The 15866-nt window shown below is 35.7% G+C and overlaps 2 pseudogenes; both read left to right on the forward strand.

Annotated features, from left to right (window-relative positions):
* Positions 1 to 3810: 3810 nt before the first annotated feature.
* LOC124839639 (inositol polyphosphate multikinase beta pseudogene) lies at positions 3811 to 4299 on the forward strand (annotated as a pseudogene).
* A 3517-nt stretch (positions 4300 to 7816) lies between these two features.
* LOC148198462 (uncharacterized) lies at positions 7817 to 10268 on the forward strand (annotated as a pseudogene).
* The last annotated feature ends 5598 nt before the right edge of the window (positions 10269 to 15866 follow it).

Consider the following 15866-nt stretch of genomic DNA (forward strand, 5'->3'; position numbering starts at 1 on the left):
ATCAACCATGCACTATGCTTGATCCATTAAAAGCCTAGATAGCAAGCCATGGATTCTATGTATGTATTTTTGTGCAATTGTGTTTGGAACTGTCAATGTTCTTTTCGAAACATGTAAAGCCTTGTAATATTTTAATACATGCAAAAAACACTTAACTTAGGCTAAAGTGACATTGTGTCTTTACCATTGTTGTAATAATAATAATAATAACAATATTGTTATTAATGATATTATTATTATTATTATTATTAGTATATATTATTATTATTATTATTATTATTAGTTTTGGTATTATTAATGGTATTTTTTATAATATATTACTTTAATATAAATAAATCAATACTAAAATAATAATATTACAAAAATAATGATAATTAATTTTTTTATATTATCATATTCATTATTTAAATATTCTATATATATATATAATTACTTGAATATAATTATGTAAATTATTTTTTTATTGAAATATAATTATTATTATATTAATTTTTTAATCTAAAATTTAAAAAACAAACGAAACGACTGTGCATTGCACGGATCTAAGACTAGTGTATTTTGAAAAGTTTGTTTTAGAAAGCTTCTTGTATCTCCATATATTTTGAAAATCATATTCTAGAAATCTTGTTTTAGGAAGCTCATTCTGGATTACATCAAATATATTTAAAAAAAAAATTCTAGAAATATTATTTGAGAAATTGTATTACGAAAATTTTGATCCAAAGATTTTAAAAAACTTGTTCCGGGGAGATTTATGAAACAGACACTTATTTTAAAAATTGTAAGGGTGCAGACGGTGAGTATGAGAGTACTAGAAGAAAAGGTCCATATATTTGATTTTTTGAACTTTTTGTTCTTTTCTTTACGAGTGAGTAGAGATTGAGATTGGTCAATTGCTTCTCTCAAATTTGAACGTACAACCTATTAATTATGTGAAATTTCTGCTTTAGAATGATACTTTTTACTCTTTCAAAAATAGGAATTCGGAAAACTATTTCCCACCTAACAAGTTTCGAGAAAACTATTTCCAGATTTTAATTTCGAGAATTTTTACCTTCACCATTTCACTCATTAAGCACCACCAAAAATACCTTTCATACTTCAATATACTTCTCACGGCTTCTTTCCATTTTTCAAATCACTACCATCTTACGAACACTTCCACCAAACACATAGGAACCAGCATAAAACAACCAAGGGTAAAATAAAATTCCAAAATATTTGAGGTGTAGATAGAAATTGATGGGGTGGATTTTAAATTTATTCCCTTTTCTGTTTGTTCCATTGTTATCTAAGTGTCAAATACAGGTATGTATCATTTTATATATTTCTGTTGGCATTTTTTTTGTTTGATATCTTCAAAAGGTCAGTTAAATTTGTCCCCTTCACTTTCATCAAAATTTCCTAGGTTTTCTCACACTCCTCTTTTCCAACATTAATTACACGTTTGACAAAAACAGGTTTGTGGTGCCAAAATTTAAGTAAACAATAGTATAAAACTAAAATGTTTATTGATTGCACCTTTATTTTCTAAATTTTAGTACATTCTTGACCACCTTGTTGTTGTTGTTCCATCTTTCTAGAAGTACAAATTCTGATATTCTCTTTTTATGAACTTTAGCTAAGTTTGCCTACATTTATTTACATGGATAAAATAATTATAAAAAAAATTATTTGATACATATTATAAAAATAAAATAATTGTTCACATGTGATTTTTCTGTAAATTAAAAAAATAATAAACATTTACATTTATTTAACAAACATTATAAAAATAAAATAATCATAAAAATTAAACTTTTATATTTAAAAAAATTAAATAAATATAAAAATTGTGTATATCAAAATAGATTGAGTTAAAAATGTTGACAAAATTCAAATGAAATTATAACATGACAAGCACTAAACTAAGGTGAAAGCAATACATTCATCTAAACCCACTTGCTAGTTCTTACCCTTGCTATCTTCACCAAAGTTATCATTGTAATATTTTCCAAGCAGTGCACTTAGAGCATTACATGCATAATGATAGAACAAGAACTACAATACACCAAAGTTCATCCGTCAAACATTTATGACCTTAACCAGTGACCATAGACTAGGACCTTCTGCTACTCTCCATGACATAATCACCCATCTTTATATGAAATGGGGTTATTGAGAGTGTCAAGATCATTTCCCAATCCAAGAGCCCCTACATCAATACATAACACCACATAACCAACTTAGGATATTCCTCCTTGGAATTCCTTTCTCACATGATACTTGAAATCCACACCTCACACATGGTATGAGGTGTTACATATAATTGGACTTAACATAGCTTTTGTTGCGATTTAGAACTTAACTATCATGAGTGGGATCCCGATGCAGCAGTAAAGTTGTGCCTTGTTGTTCGGTTCTCATGGAATTGATGCCCCCAAACTCAGAGGTTGTTGTTGTAGTGGCGAGTGTGCAACTGCCACTTCTCATGGAACTGAAGTGGCTGTGGAGTTTAAGCCTGTTGAACATCCAATTGAACCTCTTGACAGTGATAGGCCAATTCAGAGCCTGTTGCCAGAGCCATCTATTCTTAATGTAAGAATAATATATGATTGTCTTATGGTATATTGCAAAATTGATCATTTGAACTGTGGAATTATGCATGTCTGTTTTTTTATCTCATTATTATTATTTAGCTCAATGAAAGTATGACTTGTTTTGTCAAGCATGGAATCTAGTTGTGTTGGATATTAGACATGCTTTTTATTTAATTTATTATGAGGAAGAAACTATTTTTAGCATCTTTTAGAGAACACATTTTCTTAAAATTACTTGTTTAGAATTAGGCAAAAACAAAAAATATTTGAAACTCACAAATTTGTTTGTTAACATCTACATATCATTATGTTAAACTTGTTTTGCATTATTAGCTTCAAGAATGAGAAGCAAATATATGTCCTTTTTAATTAGCAAACATGTTACATGTTTAAACATATAACAAGTAGGTTTAATGTCTCTATAGGTCCTTATTTTGGCCCATAATCTCCATTAAGTCCCCTTTCTTTTTGTCATCTCAATTGGGTCCTCATTTTTGTAAAATTGTAGCAATTAAAGGCCTGCCGTCAAATTGAATAAACGACCGTTTAATTGTACGTTACGTGGCATGGGCAGTGTTTTCACTAATCACACGTGAAATTAAAAAAGAGTTTTGTATTAAAAAATATGAGGTTAAATCAGCTTTAGGAAAAGGGCATAGTGGGAAAACTCGTTACGATTCCCACTTCAGTAATTGGTCTTCCCCTCTCCTTCTCACACACAACCAGAGTGGCGGTGGCGCTTTGAGAGGCGGAGTGTGAAGTTGCGCTTCTCCTCAAGTGAGTCTTGTGCGGTCTCAACGTGGTGCGTCCATGTGACGCATTGGCTGCGGAAGGCGTCGTGGACGGTGTGGTTCGGGGTGACGGCGAAGGAGATGCGGTTCGAGGAAGGCGAGCGAGAGAGCGTTAGTTGGCGGCACGCGACGCCGAGGGCGTGGTTTGCGGAATTGAGGTAGAGGTGCACGTGACGGTAGAGGTCGTTGAGGTCGACGCCTCAGTAGCCGTCGAACTCTGGAATCTCGAAATAGGAATATGGAGAAAGCAGATATTGCAGAGATTGTATAAGGAATGGAGCAATGAGAGAAGTTGGGATGAGAGAACGTTTTGGAGCACGGTGAGTAACCCTAACATAGACCACATTTGTGATAATATCTCCATTTTTGTGTGATTTAGTGTTTTTCTTGATTGGGATTTGAGAAGTAGTGGAAAATTGGAAATTGGAAAATGGTTTTGAATGGTTGATAATATCTCTGGACCCCACACCCACCTTCTCCTCCAGGACCTCATCGCCCCCTACACTAAACCCTCCGTCATGGACGTCAAAATCGGCTCCCGAACCTGGCACCTCGGTCACTCCGAAGACTACATCGCCAAATGTCTCAGCAAAGACATAACCACCTTAACCATTCCCCTCGGCTTCCGACTCACCAGCGTCAAGGACTCCCTCTCCTCCTGGGAAACTTCCAGAACCTTCCTCCAGACTCTCTCTGCCAAGGGCGTCACCCTGGTCCTCTGTAAATTCGTCTCCTCCTCCAACTCTGACGATTCTCGTTTCGACCCCGATTGCGGCTTTGCGGCAGAGGTTTTCGACGGCGTCTTGGAGCGGTTGGTGGAGCTGAAGGAGTGGTTTGAGGCTCAGATTCTGTATCATTTATGTTCTGGTGTTCTGTTTTGGTGTTCTGTTCTGGTGTATGAGAAGGAGAAGGGGAACAACAATGAATGATTGAAGTGGGAATCATAATGAGTTTTCCCACTGTGCCCTTTCCCTAAAGCTGATTTAACCTCATACTTTTTAATACAAAACTCTTTTTTAATTCCACCTGTGATTACTGAAAACACTGCCCATGCCACCTAACGAACAATTAAACGGCCGTTTGTCCAATTTGATGGTAGGTCTTTAATTGCTACAATTTTACAAAAATAAGGACCCAATTGAGACAGTAAAAAGAAATGAGAGTTAATTGAGATTCCGGGTCAAAATAAGCAAACCTAACAAGTATCTTGATATTCAAATAGCTTGAAACAAATACCATTTAAACTATTCTTGTAAGACTATTTATAAAAAATTGTTTTATGTGAGGTGAATTTGATTGAGAAAGAGAGAATTAAAAAGGTATACTCTACGGCTAAAAATTACAACAAAAGAGAAAAGAAACATTCGTGTGAAACAACAACCCATCTCTTTGAATATGTATGAAAGACATCCCCTTAAAGAGACCTTTTGGTATTACTCCACAAAGACACTAGTTGAACTGCTTAGGATAGACCCATCCTTCACCTGCCACACCAAGCAAATGGCAAGTTGATAGAAACGGGATCAAAATATCTACTACTCTATGCTAGAAATCTAGGCCTTTCCCTCTTCTTATAGGTATAATTTAAAGCAACGCTCTGCTAGATATTTAATTAGAAAATAAGTAAGAATAAAATATGCTCTTTCAAGTTTTTGTAATATGATTAAATTTAATCCTTGCTTATTTCAATTATCACAATTTTAAAACTAATATTTATCATAACTAACTAGATTCAATTTATCTCTTATATTCTCGCTTTAAATTTGTTGATATCTTTTGCGTTTATTTTATTCTCTGTTTGAATGATTGTTGCTTATCTTGAAAATGTACTTTGATAAGGAAGAAGAATCTTTATAAATTATTTGAAATCTAGCAGCCACATTATGTGAAATCCTCTGTGCAAATAATATATGAAGGGATATAAATTACTTTATTGATCCTGTCTCCTATTAATTATTGTGCACACATTGGACCAGAGCCTACAAAGGATATATTTGTGGTTGTCATGGTACAATAGTTCTTTTTTCTAGCATTGGCTTTGAAAATTGTTAATTTGTTACCTTGTGATGTTCATTTGTGCTCATGGAGGTTCAAAGTTGAATGTGTTTTTTACTTGTAGTATGGTTGTGATGAAAGGAGTATTCATTACAATATTGTTTTAAATTCATTATTTTATTTGTAGATCTTCAATGATTCATTTTCCATGGAAGCTGCATTGAAGACATTAGAAGGAATTAGACTTCTTTTATGTTAAGTGTTAGTAGAAACTTGACTATAATTCAATATTGTATGTACATTAATGTAATATTTGGATTTAATATATATTTTTATGTATAAATGATGTATTAAATATTATTAGACAATTTAATGTTTGAAATGAATTCTATTTTGTTAGTTACATTGAATTTGTTCATTTGAAGCTATATTGATTATAAATTGACTGGATGTCAATTGTAATGATCAATTTAAAAAAAAACATATATTATGACGTAAATATATTATGACGTATTATGACATCATAATATATCATTTTTGTATGTCATAAAATGTCATTTTTCTACTAGTTTGTACCACTCACAAAACAACTTATAACAGACTTCACATCCTTTAAAACAGTTCACAACAAATCTCTCATTGTTTCACTACTAAAGACCTCATTTTAGACTAAAATGACCTACAACCAATTAACTTCAACAATACACCATTCAACATCAATAGCACATATAAGCAGATTTTACATGTTCTAAATCATTCATCCTCACACCAATTATCAATTAACTCATTATCACAAAATTACAATCAAATTCTCATTTTCTCAACCTCTTCATACATACACACATATACATTTCTCACTTCATTCAACATAATCACAATTAAAAGTAGGTTTAATCATTCAGGAAGTCCCTTTTTTGGAGCAGAATCGCAATTTAGTCCCTTATTTTTTCGATTTCTCAATTGGATCCAAATTTTATGAAAATTGCAACAATTGAGCCCCAACCGTTAAATTGGACCCAACGCCGTTAAGCTGTGTTTTACGTGGCACGCTGGGTCCCGTTTTGTAATTGACGTGGCATTAGGGATTGGGAGAAGTTTGTTTGACATGGATAATTATATTTTTTAAAATACAAATAAAAGCAAAGTACAAATGAAATATAGGGATTGGGATTGAGATTCAATTTTATGGAATTAGGGATTGAGAGAAGTTTGTTCTGAGATTGAGGGGTTGTTGTAGGCTTCGTGCAAAGGTCCATGAAATTCACAAATTGGGGTCTGAAATTGGGGATTTAGGGTTTAATCGAAGTTGACGTTGACAAAGAGCGTGCTTTTGTCGTCGTGGTTGAAGTTGTGGGACCTTGTTCCACTGGAATCTCGAGTGGCCAGGTCAGTATAAGTTTGACTTTGTATTGATTATTGATTACAGAGGTCATATGTTGTGTTATATTTTTATTGCGATGTTGGGTTGTGGTTCCTGTGGTTGTATTCTGTTTCATTTTTTATTGCGTTGTAGTGGTCCCCCCATGTTTAAAGTTGTTTTTCTCTATGTGTGTGAGTGCGTTTTGTTTATGGTGTTAATACATGTTTTGTCGTCATGTGATTGCATTATAGGTGTGTAAAAACATATATATAGTGTTTTGCGTCATGGACGAGGATATTGAGGTTATCTTTCACCATGGAGGGAAATTAGTTAATGATGGGAAGCTTAAGTATGAAGGAGGGGAGACATCTAGGTTTTTGTTTGACCCAAATGTTTGGAGTTATTTCGTGGTTGTTAGTGTAGTAAAAGGTTTGGGATACGATGGGTTTAAAGATTTGTGGTACTCTGTAGGAGGGGCTTCAGTGTTGGATGATAAGTTAGAGTGTTTGTGTGATGACACTGGTGCCATGCATATGGTTAATTTAGCTAGGCTGAATGGTGAGGTGCATGTGTTTGTGATACACCCTGTTTCTGAAGCCGAAGTCATACATATGCTGAAAAATGTTGGTAATGATGAAGGACAAGTTGAAGAGATGACTGATGTTGATGGTGAACAGCAAGAGATGAGTGATGTTGATGGTGAACAACAAGAGATGGGTGAAGAACAAGTCCAAGTTGAGGCTGTTATGGAGGAAGAGGGAAATGGACTCCAACAAGTTGGTGTTGTGTTGGAAGAGATGGGTGATGTTGATGGGCAAGTGGAAGTTGTGGTTGTTGTTGAGGAAGAGGTCCATGGACTTCATGAAGTTGGTGGTGTGTTGGAAGAGATAAGTAACGTTGATGGAGAAGTGGAAGTTCAGGCTGTTGTAGAGGAAGAGGTGCTTCAAGTTGAAGAAGTTGGTGGTGTGTTAGAAGAAATGGGTGATGTTGATGGAGAAGTGCAAGTTGAGGCTGTTGTGGAGGAAGAGGAGCATGGAGTTCAAGATGTTGGTGGTGATGGTGAAGATGAAGGTGAAGATGAAGGTGAAGAAATGAATGAAGTTGAAGAAGATGTGGAAATCCGAAGTTGGAATTCCTCTTTTGATGGAAATAGTGAGTGGTCAGAGGGGCTTGTTGATGTCAATGTTGGTTGTGATATAGATGATGATATACATGCAGATTTTGAGGGAAATATTCCAGTGGAAGTCCAAAGTGTGTCAAATGACTTTAGTGGACCATATTCCAATGGGAGTTCTAACAGCATGTTTGATGTTAATGTAGAGGGTGGGAATGATAGAGGTTTGTCAGATGATGAGTGGGAATTGAACAATTAATTAGTGATGAAGACAATACCGATGTAGAGGGTTATGGGAGTTTTGCAACATTTGTTTTGCCAAAAAGTATGGTTGACTTCAAGTGGGAAGTTGGGACATATTTTGCTGAAAAACAAGACATTTTGGATGCTATTAAAAGTTATTCCTTGGATAATGGAAGAAATATTAAGTTTGTTAAGAATGATAAAGAAAGAATGAGGTTCAAGTGTTTGGGTGCAAAAGGTAAATGCCCATGGAAGTTGTATTGTGCTTATATGAAGGCAGTCAAAACATGACAACTAAGAACTATGCTGGACAACCATACCTGCAGCAGGGAGTTCAACCTTAAATTAATTGATGCCAAGTGGTTGAGCAAGAAGTTAGAGAAAACAGTTAGAGAGAATCCAACAGTTAAGGGTGTGGATATAAGGGAAAAAATTCAAAGGAAATGGAACATTGGTATTTCAAGGTGTATGGCTTATAGGGCCAAAACCATAGCAACAGAGCATATTGATGGGTCTTTCAAAGAACAGTATAAAAGGTTATATGATTATGCCCATGAGTTGGTTGAAAAAAATCCAGGCTCAACAGTGAAAGTAAAGGTTGAGGATGTAGGGGGTGAAGTCCTTTTCAAGAGATTTTATGTATGTCTAAAGGGATGTAAAGACAATTTTCTGTCATGCAGGCCAATTATTGGTTTAGATGGAGATTTTTGAAAGGTAAGTACGGTGGTGAGTTATTAACAGCTGTGGGCAGAGATGGAAATGAGCAGATGTTGCCTATTGCGTATTGTGTTGTTGAAGTTGGGAACAAGGATTCCTGGAGGTGGTTCTTGGAACTATTGATAAATGACCTTGGAGGGGCTGAAAAATGTTCTTCATTTACCTTCATATCAGACCAGCAAAAGGTAATACTCATCATTAATTTCTACTTGTACATTTGAACTTTAGGCCCTCAAGTATTGGTTGCCTGTACAGGAATACATTTGAACTTTACTTGTATATTTGTATTGTAGGGTCTTCTTCCAGCAATACAGGAATTGCTTCCTGGAGTTGAGCAAAGGTTTTGTGTGAGGCATTTGTATGCCAACTTCAGGAAGAAATTCCCTGGCAAAAACCTCAAACGTTTAATGTGGAGGGCAGCTACAGCCACACACCCACAAACCTGGGAGATGGAAATGAGAAACATAAGAGGACTGAACGAAGATGCTTATAAGCATTTGATTGCCATCCCTCCAAGGTTATTTTATTATTTGTTGTAGGTTATTTCAGAAACATCAGAGGACTGATATAATGTTAACAATTATTTTATTATTTGTTCTAGGTATTGGTCAAGATCAAGGTTCACTTCAAGAGCTAAATGTGACACCTTAGTTAACAATATGAGTGAGGGCTTCAACAGTGTCCTCCTAACTACCAGGAGTAAACCCATTATTACCTTGTTGGAGGAGATACGGTTGTACATCATGCAAAGATGGGCCAAGAACAGGTCAAGGATATCATCATTTACTGGATCCATTTGTCCCAAGATCCAATCCAGATTTAGAAAGGAATCCCAGTTAACTAAAAGTTGGATTCCTAGGTAAATTCCATTAATGATTTGTTTGTTATGTTAATTAACTAATGTGGTTCATAATTATTGTTGTCTTCTTCTACACAGTTGGTCAGGCAACAAGCTATTTGAAGTTCGTCACATGTCCAACAGTGGAGATAAGTTCGTAGTGAACATAGATGACTCCTCATGCACATGCAGAACTTGGATGATCACTGGAATTCCCTGTTGTCATTCATTAGCTGCTATGAAGTTCCTCAACATTGATGGAGAACAATTTATTGACCCTTGCTACATGAAGTCCACATATGAGGAGACATATTCATCAATTATATATCCCATAAATGAAGCCAACATGTGGAACATAACTCCATATCCTGATGTGTCTCCTCCACACAAAAGAGTATTGCCTGGAAGACCAAAAAGAAAACGAAGACTAGAGCAATGGGAAATGAGGAAGGATGATTCAAGAATGACCAAATCTGGGTTGCGGAAAAGATGTGGCATATGTAGGGAACATGGCCATAAAGCCACCCAAGCAGGACCTTCAACCACCCAAGCAGGACCTTCAGCCACCCAAGTAGGACCTCCATCCACTCAACAATCTGAAATGGCACATCAGACACAACCTGAAGCCTAGTTCACTATAGGAATGCACTTTTATAATAGTTTAAGGGTAGACAACACCTTATTGCTTTTGTGAGGAACTTTTGTAATAGTTTAAGGCTACAAAGTAGTATATGTAGCAAAAACATGCAACATTCTACCTCATACAATCATTGTTATTGTGCTTCTGCTTTTGAAAACACATTGAAAATTCTGGTTAAATGGTTATTTTGTTGTGGTTGAAATTCTGGTTTTGGTGTTATTCTGGTTTAATGGTTATTTTGCTTCTGCTATTGAAAACACAGCCTTGTATATTTGTATTCTGGGTTAATGCTTTATTCTGTTTTTAATGATATATTTGACTAATCATGGTTGTGGTTATCACTTCACTAAGAAATCATGTTATATGTTTGGCCAGAACTTACAAACAATTCTTTGCATTACTTCCTTACCAAAAGTTACAAACTTTTGAAGTCAAAATAACTTTGCTTCAGTGCATCGTGAGTACATTCCTTCATAATTACAATCAAAACACTTCTATGAACGACCCAACACTAGTGTAACTACAATCATGTTCACAACACAAAGAACACAAACAATCCCTAAAAACACGTTAAGCCTATTTTCCATATTCTTCACTGACAAGTCTAAATCACTTATAATCTTCCATCCACTTTCCATTGCTTCTCTGTTCAACAAAGTCTCAGTCTTGCCTTCACGCTTTACACTGGTTTCCCTTTCCATAGTCCCATCATCAGCACACCATCTGAAGTAATTGCAACCACCATCTTCACCACCATTATGAGAGAAGAAAACATCAATTACAGCAGCCTCCAACTAAAAAAACAACAACAAAAAAACCTTACCTTGAACTTAGGACAGCCCCAAAATTGCTTGCCTCTATTCTTAGATGTTCTCGCAGTTCTCACAACACATTTCATCCCACAATAGCAAAGTGAACCACCACTGCTACATCCTCCTCGACCACCAACACATACCACATTATCGTCTTCCTTCCGCCACCCACTGCATGACGAAGACGAACAACGATGGGTCATCTTCAACCACAACGAACTTATCCACCTTCGAAGAAGAACAAGCTCAATCAAAACTCAGGCTGTTATTAGGGATTCAAGCACACATTTATACAAATTTATCTCCCTTCCACTTTTCTCCCACCTTTACCAAGTTGTTTTTTTAATAAAAAACCTAAATGCACATCAATCAGACACGTGAATTCAAAAATTCACCCCAGCGTGCCACGTCAATTATGAAAGGGGATCCAACGTGACACGTCAATTACAAAACGGGACCCAGCATGCCACGTCAAACACAGCTTAACGACGTTGGGTCCAATTTAACGGTTGGGGCCCAATTGTTGCAATTTTCATAAAATTTGGATCCAATTGAGAAACCGAAAAAATAAGGGACTAAATTGAGATTCTGCTCCAAAAAAGGGACTTCCTGAATGATTAAACCTTAAAAGTAAAAATTCTAGCTTCCCTTACCTCGACTCAACAGCTCAAAAACCTTTAAACGCTCCTCTTGCGACATAAGGAACTTCTAGAAAACCTACAAATCATTGATTTGTGATTGAAGACCAACCTTAGAATCACAAACGAACCAAGAATCAAGGGAGAGGGATTCTTGATCCATGCAAAACAGAACTACTTTACATGATCAAGAACCCTAAACACTAAGGAAAAAGGGTTTAACACTTACTTGCTTCAATCAACCAATTGATCGGTTAGATAGGTAGCCCTCAATGCAAGGATCGCCTAGACACCTCCTGATCGTCAAATAGATGATCTAAGAATGAGAAATTGTAGAGAGAAGCAAGAGAAAACAAAGAGAACGAATTTTAGAGAGATAGATTGTATTTTAGAAAATGAGACGAGCTTAGAAAATTCTATTTATATTATAAGGTTATTTTATAATAAAATACTCGGTCTCATTATTTTAATACATCTAGTAACTCTAATACTTTATTTTCTAGGTTCTTACAATAGCCATCGTTACAAAATTTATATTGTAGTAAATCACAGTGTTGGGAACCAAATACAGCCTTGGGAATCGAATATGCCTCATCTAAACAATGGGAGGAACCGAATACAAATAAATGGGAACCAAATATAGGTTCCTTTATTCGTCTTCATATGGCTGGAACTGAATACGGGTTTCTTGGAACCGAATATGATTTCACGTTCTACATCTTCTTCAGCTTCAACCACCCGTGTTCTTCATCAATCACTTTCTTCTTCATCTTCATATGGCCATCAACCTTATCTTCTTCATCTACCACCAACCTCCAAAGTAAAAACCAACAAATACTTGCCTAAATAACACTACTGTCATACTTACCTCACCTCAGCTTTCTCTTCGTCCGCACTCAACATCTTTGTCTGCACTCAACACATATATTAACGTCATAATTGCAACTGTAATTATATCCAAACAGAGAGACAATTCAGACTTTTTAAATTCGATCTCTCCAAATCTCACTACATTTGTGGTTGATTAAAAAATGATTCATCTCGCAAATTCCTTCAAATCATTCTCTGTATTTCTTTTCAAACGAACACAAAAGTCACTTCATTTTTTTACTTGCAAAATGACATAAACAATACATTCTCTTCATATGAACATAACAATAGGAATGATTCAAGGTTGAACTTCCAACTGTTTCATTGGATGTACCAATTATCACGCAAAAATAAATCAGTATTCGAGTTTTTCATACTATGCTAGTTGTAGTTTATGGTTTCCAACAAACCACTACTACTTTGTGGAGAAGTGAGGTCTGATGGAATCACTAGTAAAAAAACGCTATTTAAACTCGCACAATAGGTATCGGTTTAGGCGAAACCGAAGTCTATCAAAACGCGGTGGCATTTTTGTAGTTTAGTCGAACTTATACGCCTCGGTTCAAAGGGAACTGAAACGTATAAGCTTTATTACCTCGGTTAAAGTATACAACCGATTCCTAACACCCTGCAATCCCACCTACCCCTCTGCACAACAGACTTTTCAGCTTTTCGAGACTGGCCTACTACTTCGGTTTGGGCAGAACCAGTGTGAAAACATGTTTATGCCTCGGTTTAACAGTTAACTGAGGCATATAACTATCAACAAATTTTTTATTTTATTTTTTATTAGGTGTATAAGCATCGGTTCCTATGTGAACCGAGGCATATAGTGGTCTACTACTTCGTTTAATTGAAGAACCGAGTTAGTATAGAGTCCAGGGGTTCAACCATTTAACCTATTTCTCGCGGAGAACCTTTCTTCCTCCATTCTCGCACTCTTCTTTCTCCAATACTCTCTCTCTGTCGCCTGCACAAGGCTTCTTCCTCCACTCTCACTCTTCTAAACAATACCGCTAGTTTGGTCCACGCCTCATCCACCGCCGCCGGGAGCCACCAGTACCTCGTCGTGTGCGACGACTGCGAGTGCGGCTTCCACCTCGCCTGCGAGCGCGTCACCTCTGGAATGAAGATAAAGCGGTGGCCGTTGGGAGTGAAGCTCCTAGGGTTCTAATCCAGATCCCCATCCCCAATTTATAATTTGTTATCCCCTTTCTCAGATCTACAATTCTTTAGCTCTTATCCCCTTTCTCTTCCTTTTTTTGTTTCTTAGATCATTTAGGTTTTTTTGTGGACCGCCTGGTGCGGCCCGTGCCAGTGGTGGAGCCGCTGCGGTGGGACCGTTCGACTCTGCTTCGGAGGCCGAGGACGACAACGTCAATGAGAACGCGCTGCTGCCCCTTTGCAATTTTCAGAGTCTGACCAGCATTCGGTTGGGTGAAGAGATTGATTCGGGTTGTAGCATGATTGAAAAGGTGATTCTTTGTACTGGAAAATGGGGGAGAAGGAAGGAGTTGTCTTGTTTGTGGAAGAGGTTTTTAGGCACAGCGACGGTGCGGCGAGGGCGTAGCCGGTGGATCTGTTTTTGGTTCTGTTTCTCTGCCTTGGGTGTTTGTTTTTGTTTCTCTGCAGGTGCGGTTTGGATTCGCCTCCTGAATTGGGGGTACTGCTTCTTAATTTTCTCTGTGCCTTCTGATTACTCGCTGGGAAAGTTCTTAGGGTGGATGGTGATGATTGGGGTTGAAAATCTGGAAAGGTCTTTGTTAGTGCAGGTTGGGGTTGAGGTTGAAAATCTGGGAAAGAAATTGTGGTTCAGAACATAGAAAAGAGAAAGGAAAAGAACATAGTAGAACAGAACCAAGGACAGACGAGGAACCAACAAGAGATTTTGATTTCGATTAAAAAAATTAAAAACACTATACTGCCTCGGTTGTCTGTGAACTGAGGCAGAATTCGAACACTTTTGACTCGGTTCAGAACCCGAGACATAAAGCCTATCTTTTTTACTTCGCCTGAATATGCTTCGGTTGTAGAACCGGTGCCTATAAACTAAAAGAACCGATGCCATTTCCCTTAATTGTACTGGTAAATAGACTCAAGAGGAGGAGACTGAATCATTGTATCTACAAACTCAGGTGATGGAAGTAGTTGGTACTTTCCCTTCCATTTTTCACTTTTATCCTTTTACTATCTATGCATATTATGTGTGTACAACCTCATCTTTGAATGTGACAAGAAGCTGGCTTAGGTTGATGCCAAAAAATTCTTATACTGGCTTTGTTCATCCTAGGTTGAGTCCAGCCATTATCAGGTGTGTATCATTTTAATTCTGTTGTTATTTTTTTGTTTGATATCTTAAAATGGTCAGGTAAATTTGTCTCATTTACTTTTATCAAAATTTTCTAAGTTTTCTCACACTCGTCTTTTCCAACATTAATTACACGTTTGACACAAACAGGGTTGTGGTGCCAAAATTTAAGTAAACAATATTATAAAACTAAAATGTTTATTGGTTGTGCCTTTATTTTTTAAATTTTAGTACATTCTTGCACAATTTGTTGTTCTATCCTTCTAGAAGTACAAATTCTGATATTCTCTTTTTATGAATTTTACCTAGGTTGTCTACATTTATTTAATACATGGATAAAATAATTATAAAAAATAAATTTTTATTTAATACATATTATACAAATAAAATAATTGTTCACATGTGGGTTTTCTGTAAAATAGGAAAATAATAAATATTTATATTTATTTAATACACATCATAAAAATAACATAATTATAAAAATTAAACTTTTATATTTTAAAAAAAAATAAGTAAATATAAAAATTGTGTATATCAAAATAAATTTTTCTTTACCATGTTTTACACACATGCATGGTATCAAACTTCTCTCTCTTGAATTCCTTATCCACTCATTTTGTCATTAATTCAGACTTTTTTTTTTTCACTTTGAATTTCATACTCTGCATACGTCGCCCAAGCCTACCACCAGTTTTTCATTCCTTCATAGCAAGGCTAGAATCTCTGCACAGAATAAAATGTTAGAAATTTGGTGTTCTTTTCGAAAACTATATCCTGTTATGTTTTTAGGATTCTTTTTCCACCATTACAGTTTGAAATGTTTTAAACTTTTAATTAGATTTTACTCTATATATTCAAAGAAAAATATCTTAAAAAAATTTATTTATAGAATCAGTTTTTTACTTTGTAAAACAAATAGAAAAAAAGATAAGTTTAATAAAATATTATTCATTCAAATTTA

The sequence above is a fragment of the Vigna umbellata genome, chromosome 5 (assembly GCF_029865625.1).
Source record: "Vigna umbellata cultivar VRB3 chromosome 5, Vumbellata_1.0, whole genome shotgun sequence".
Lineage (NCBI taxonomy): Eukaryota > Viridiplantae > Streptophyta > Magnoliopsida > Fabales > Fabaceae > Vigna > Vigna umbellata.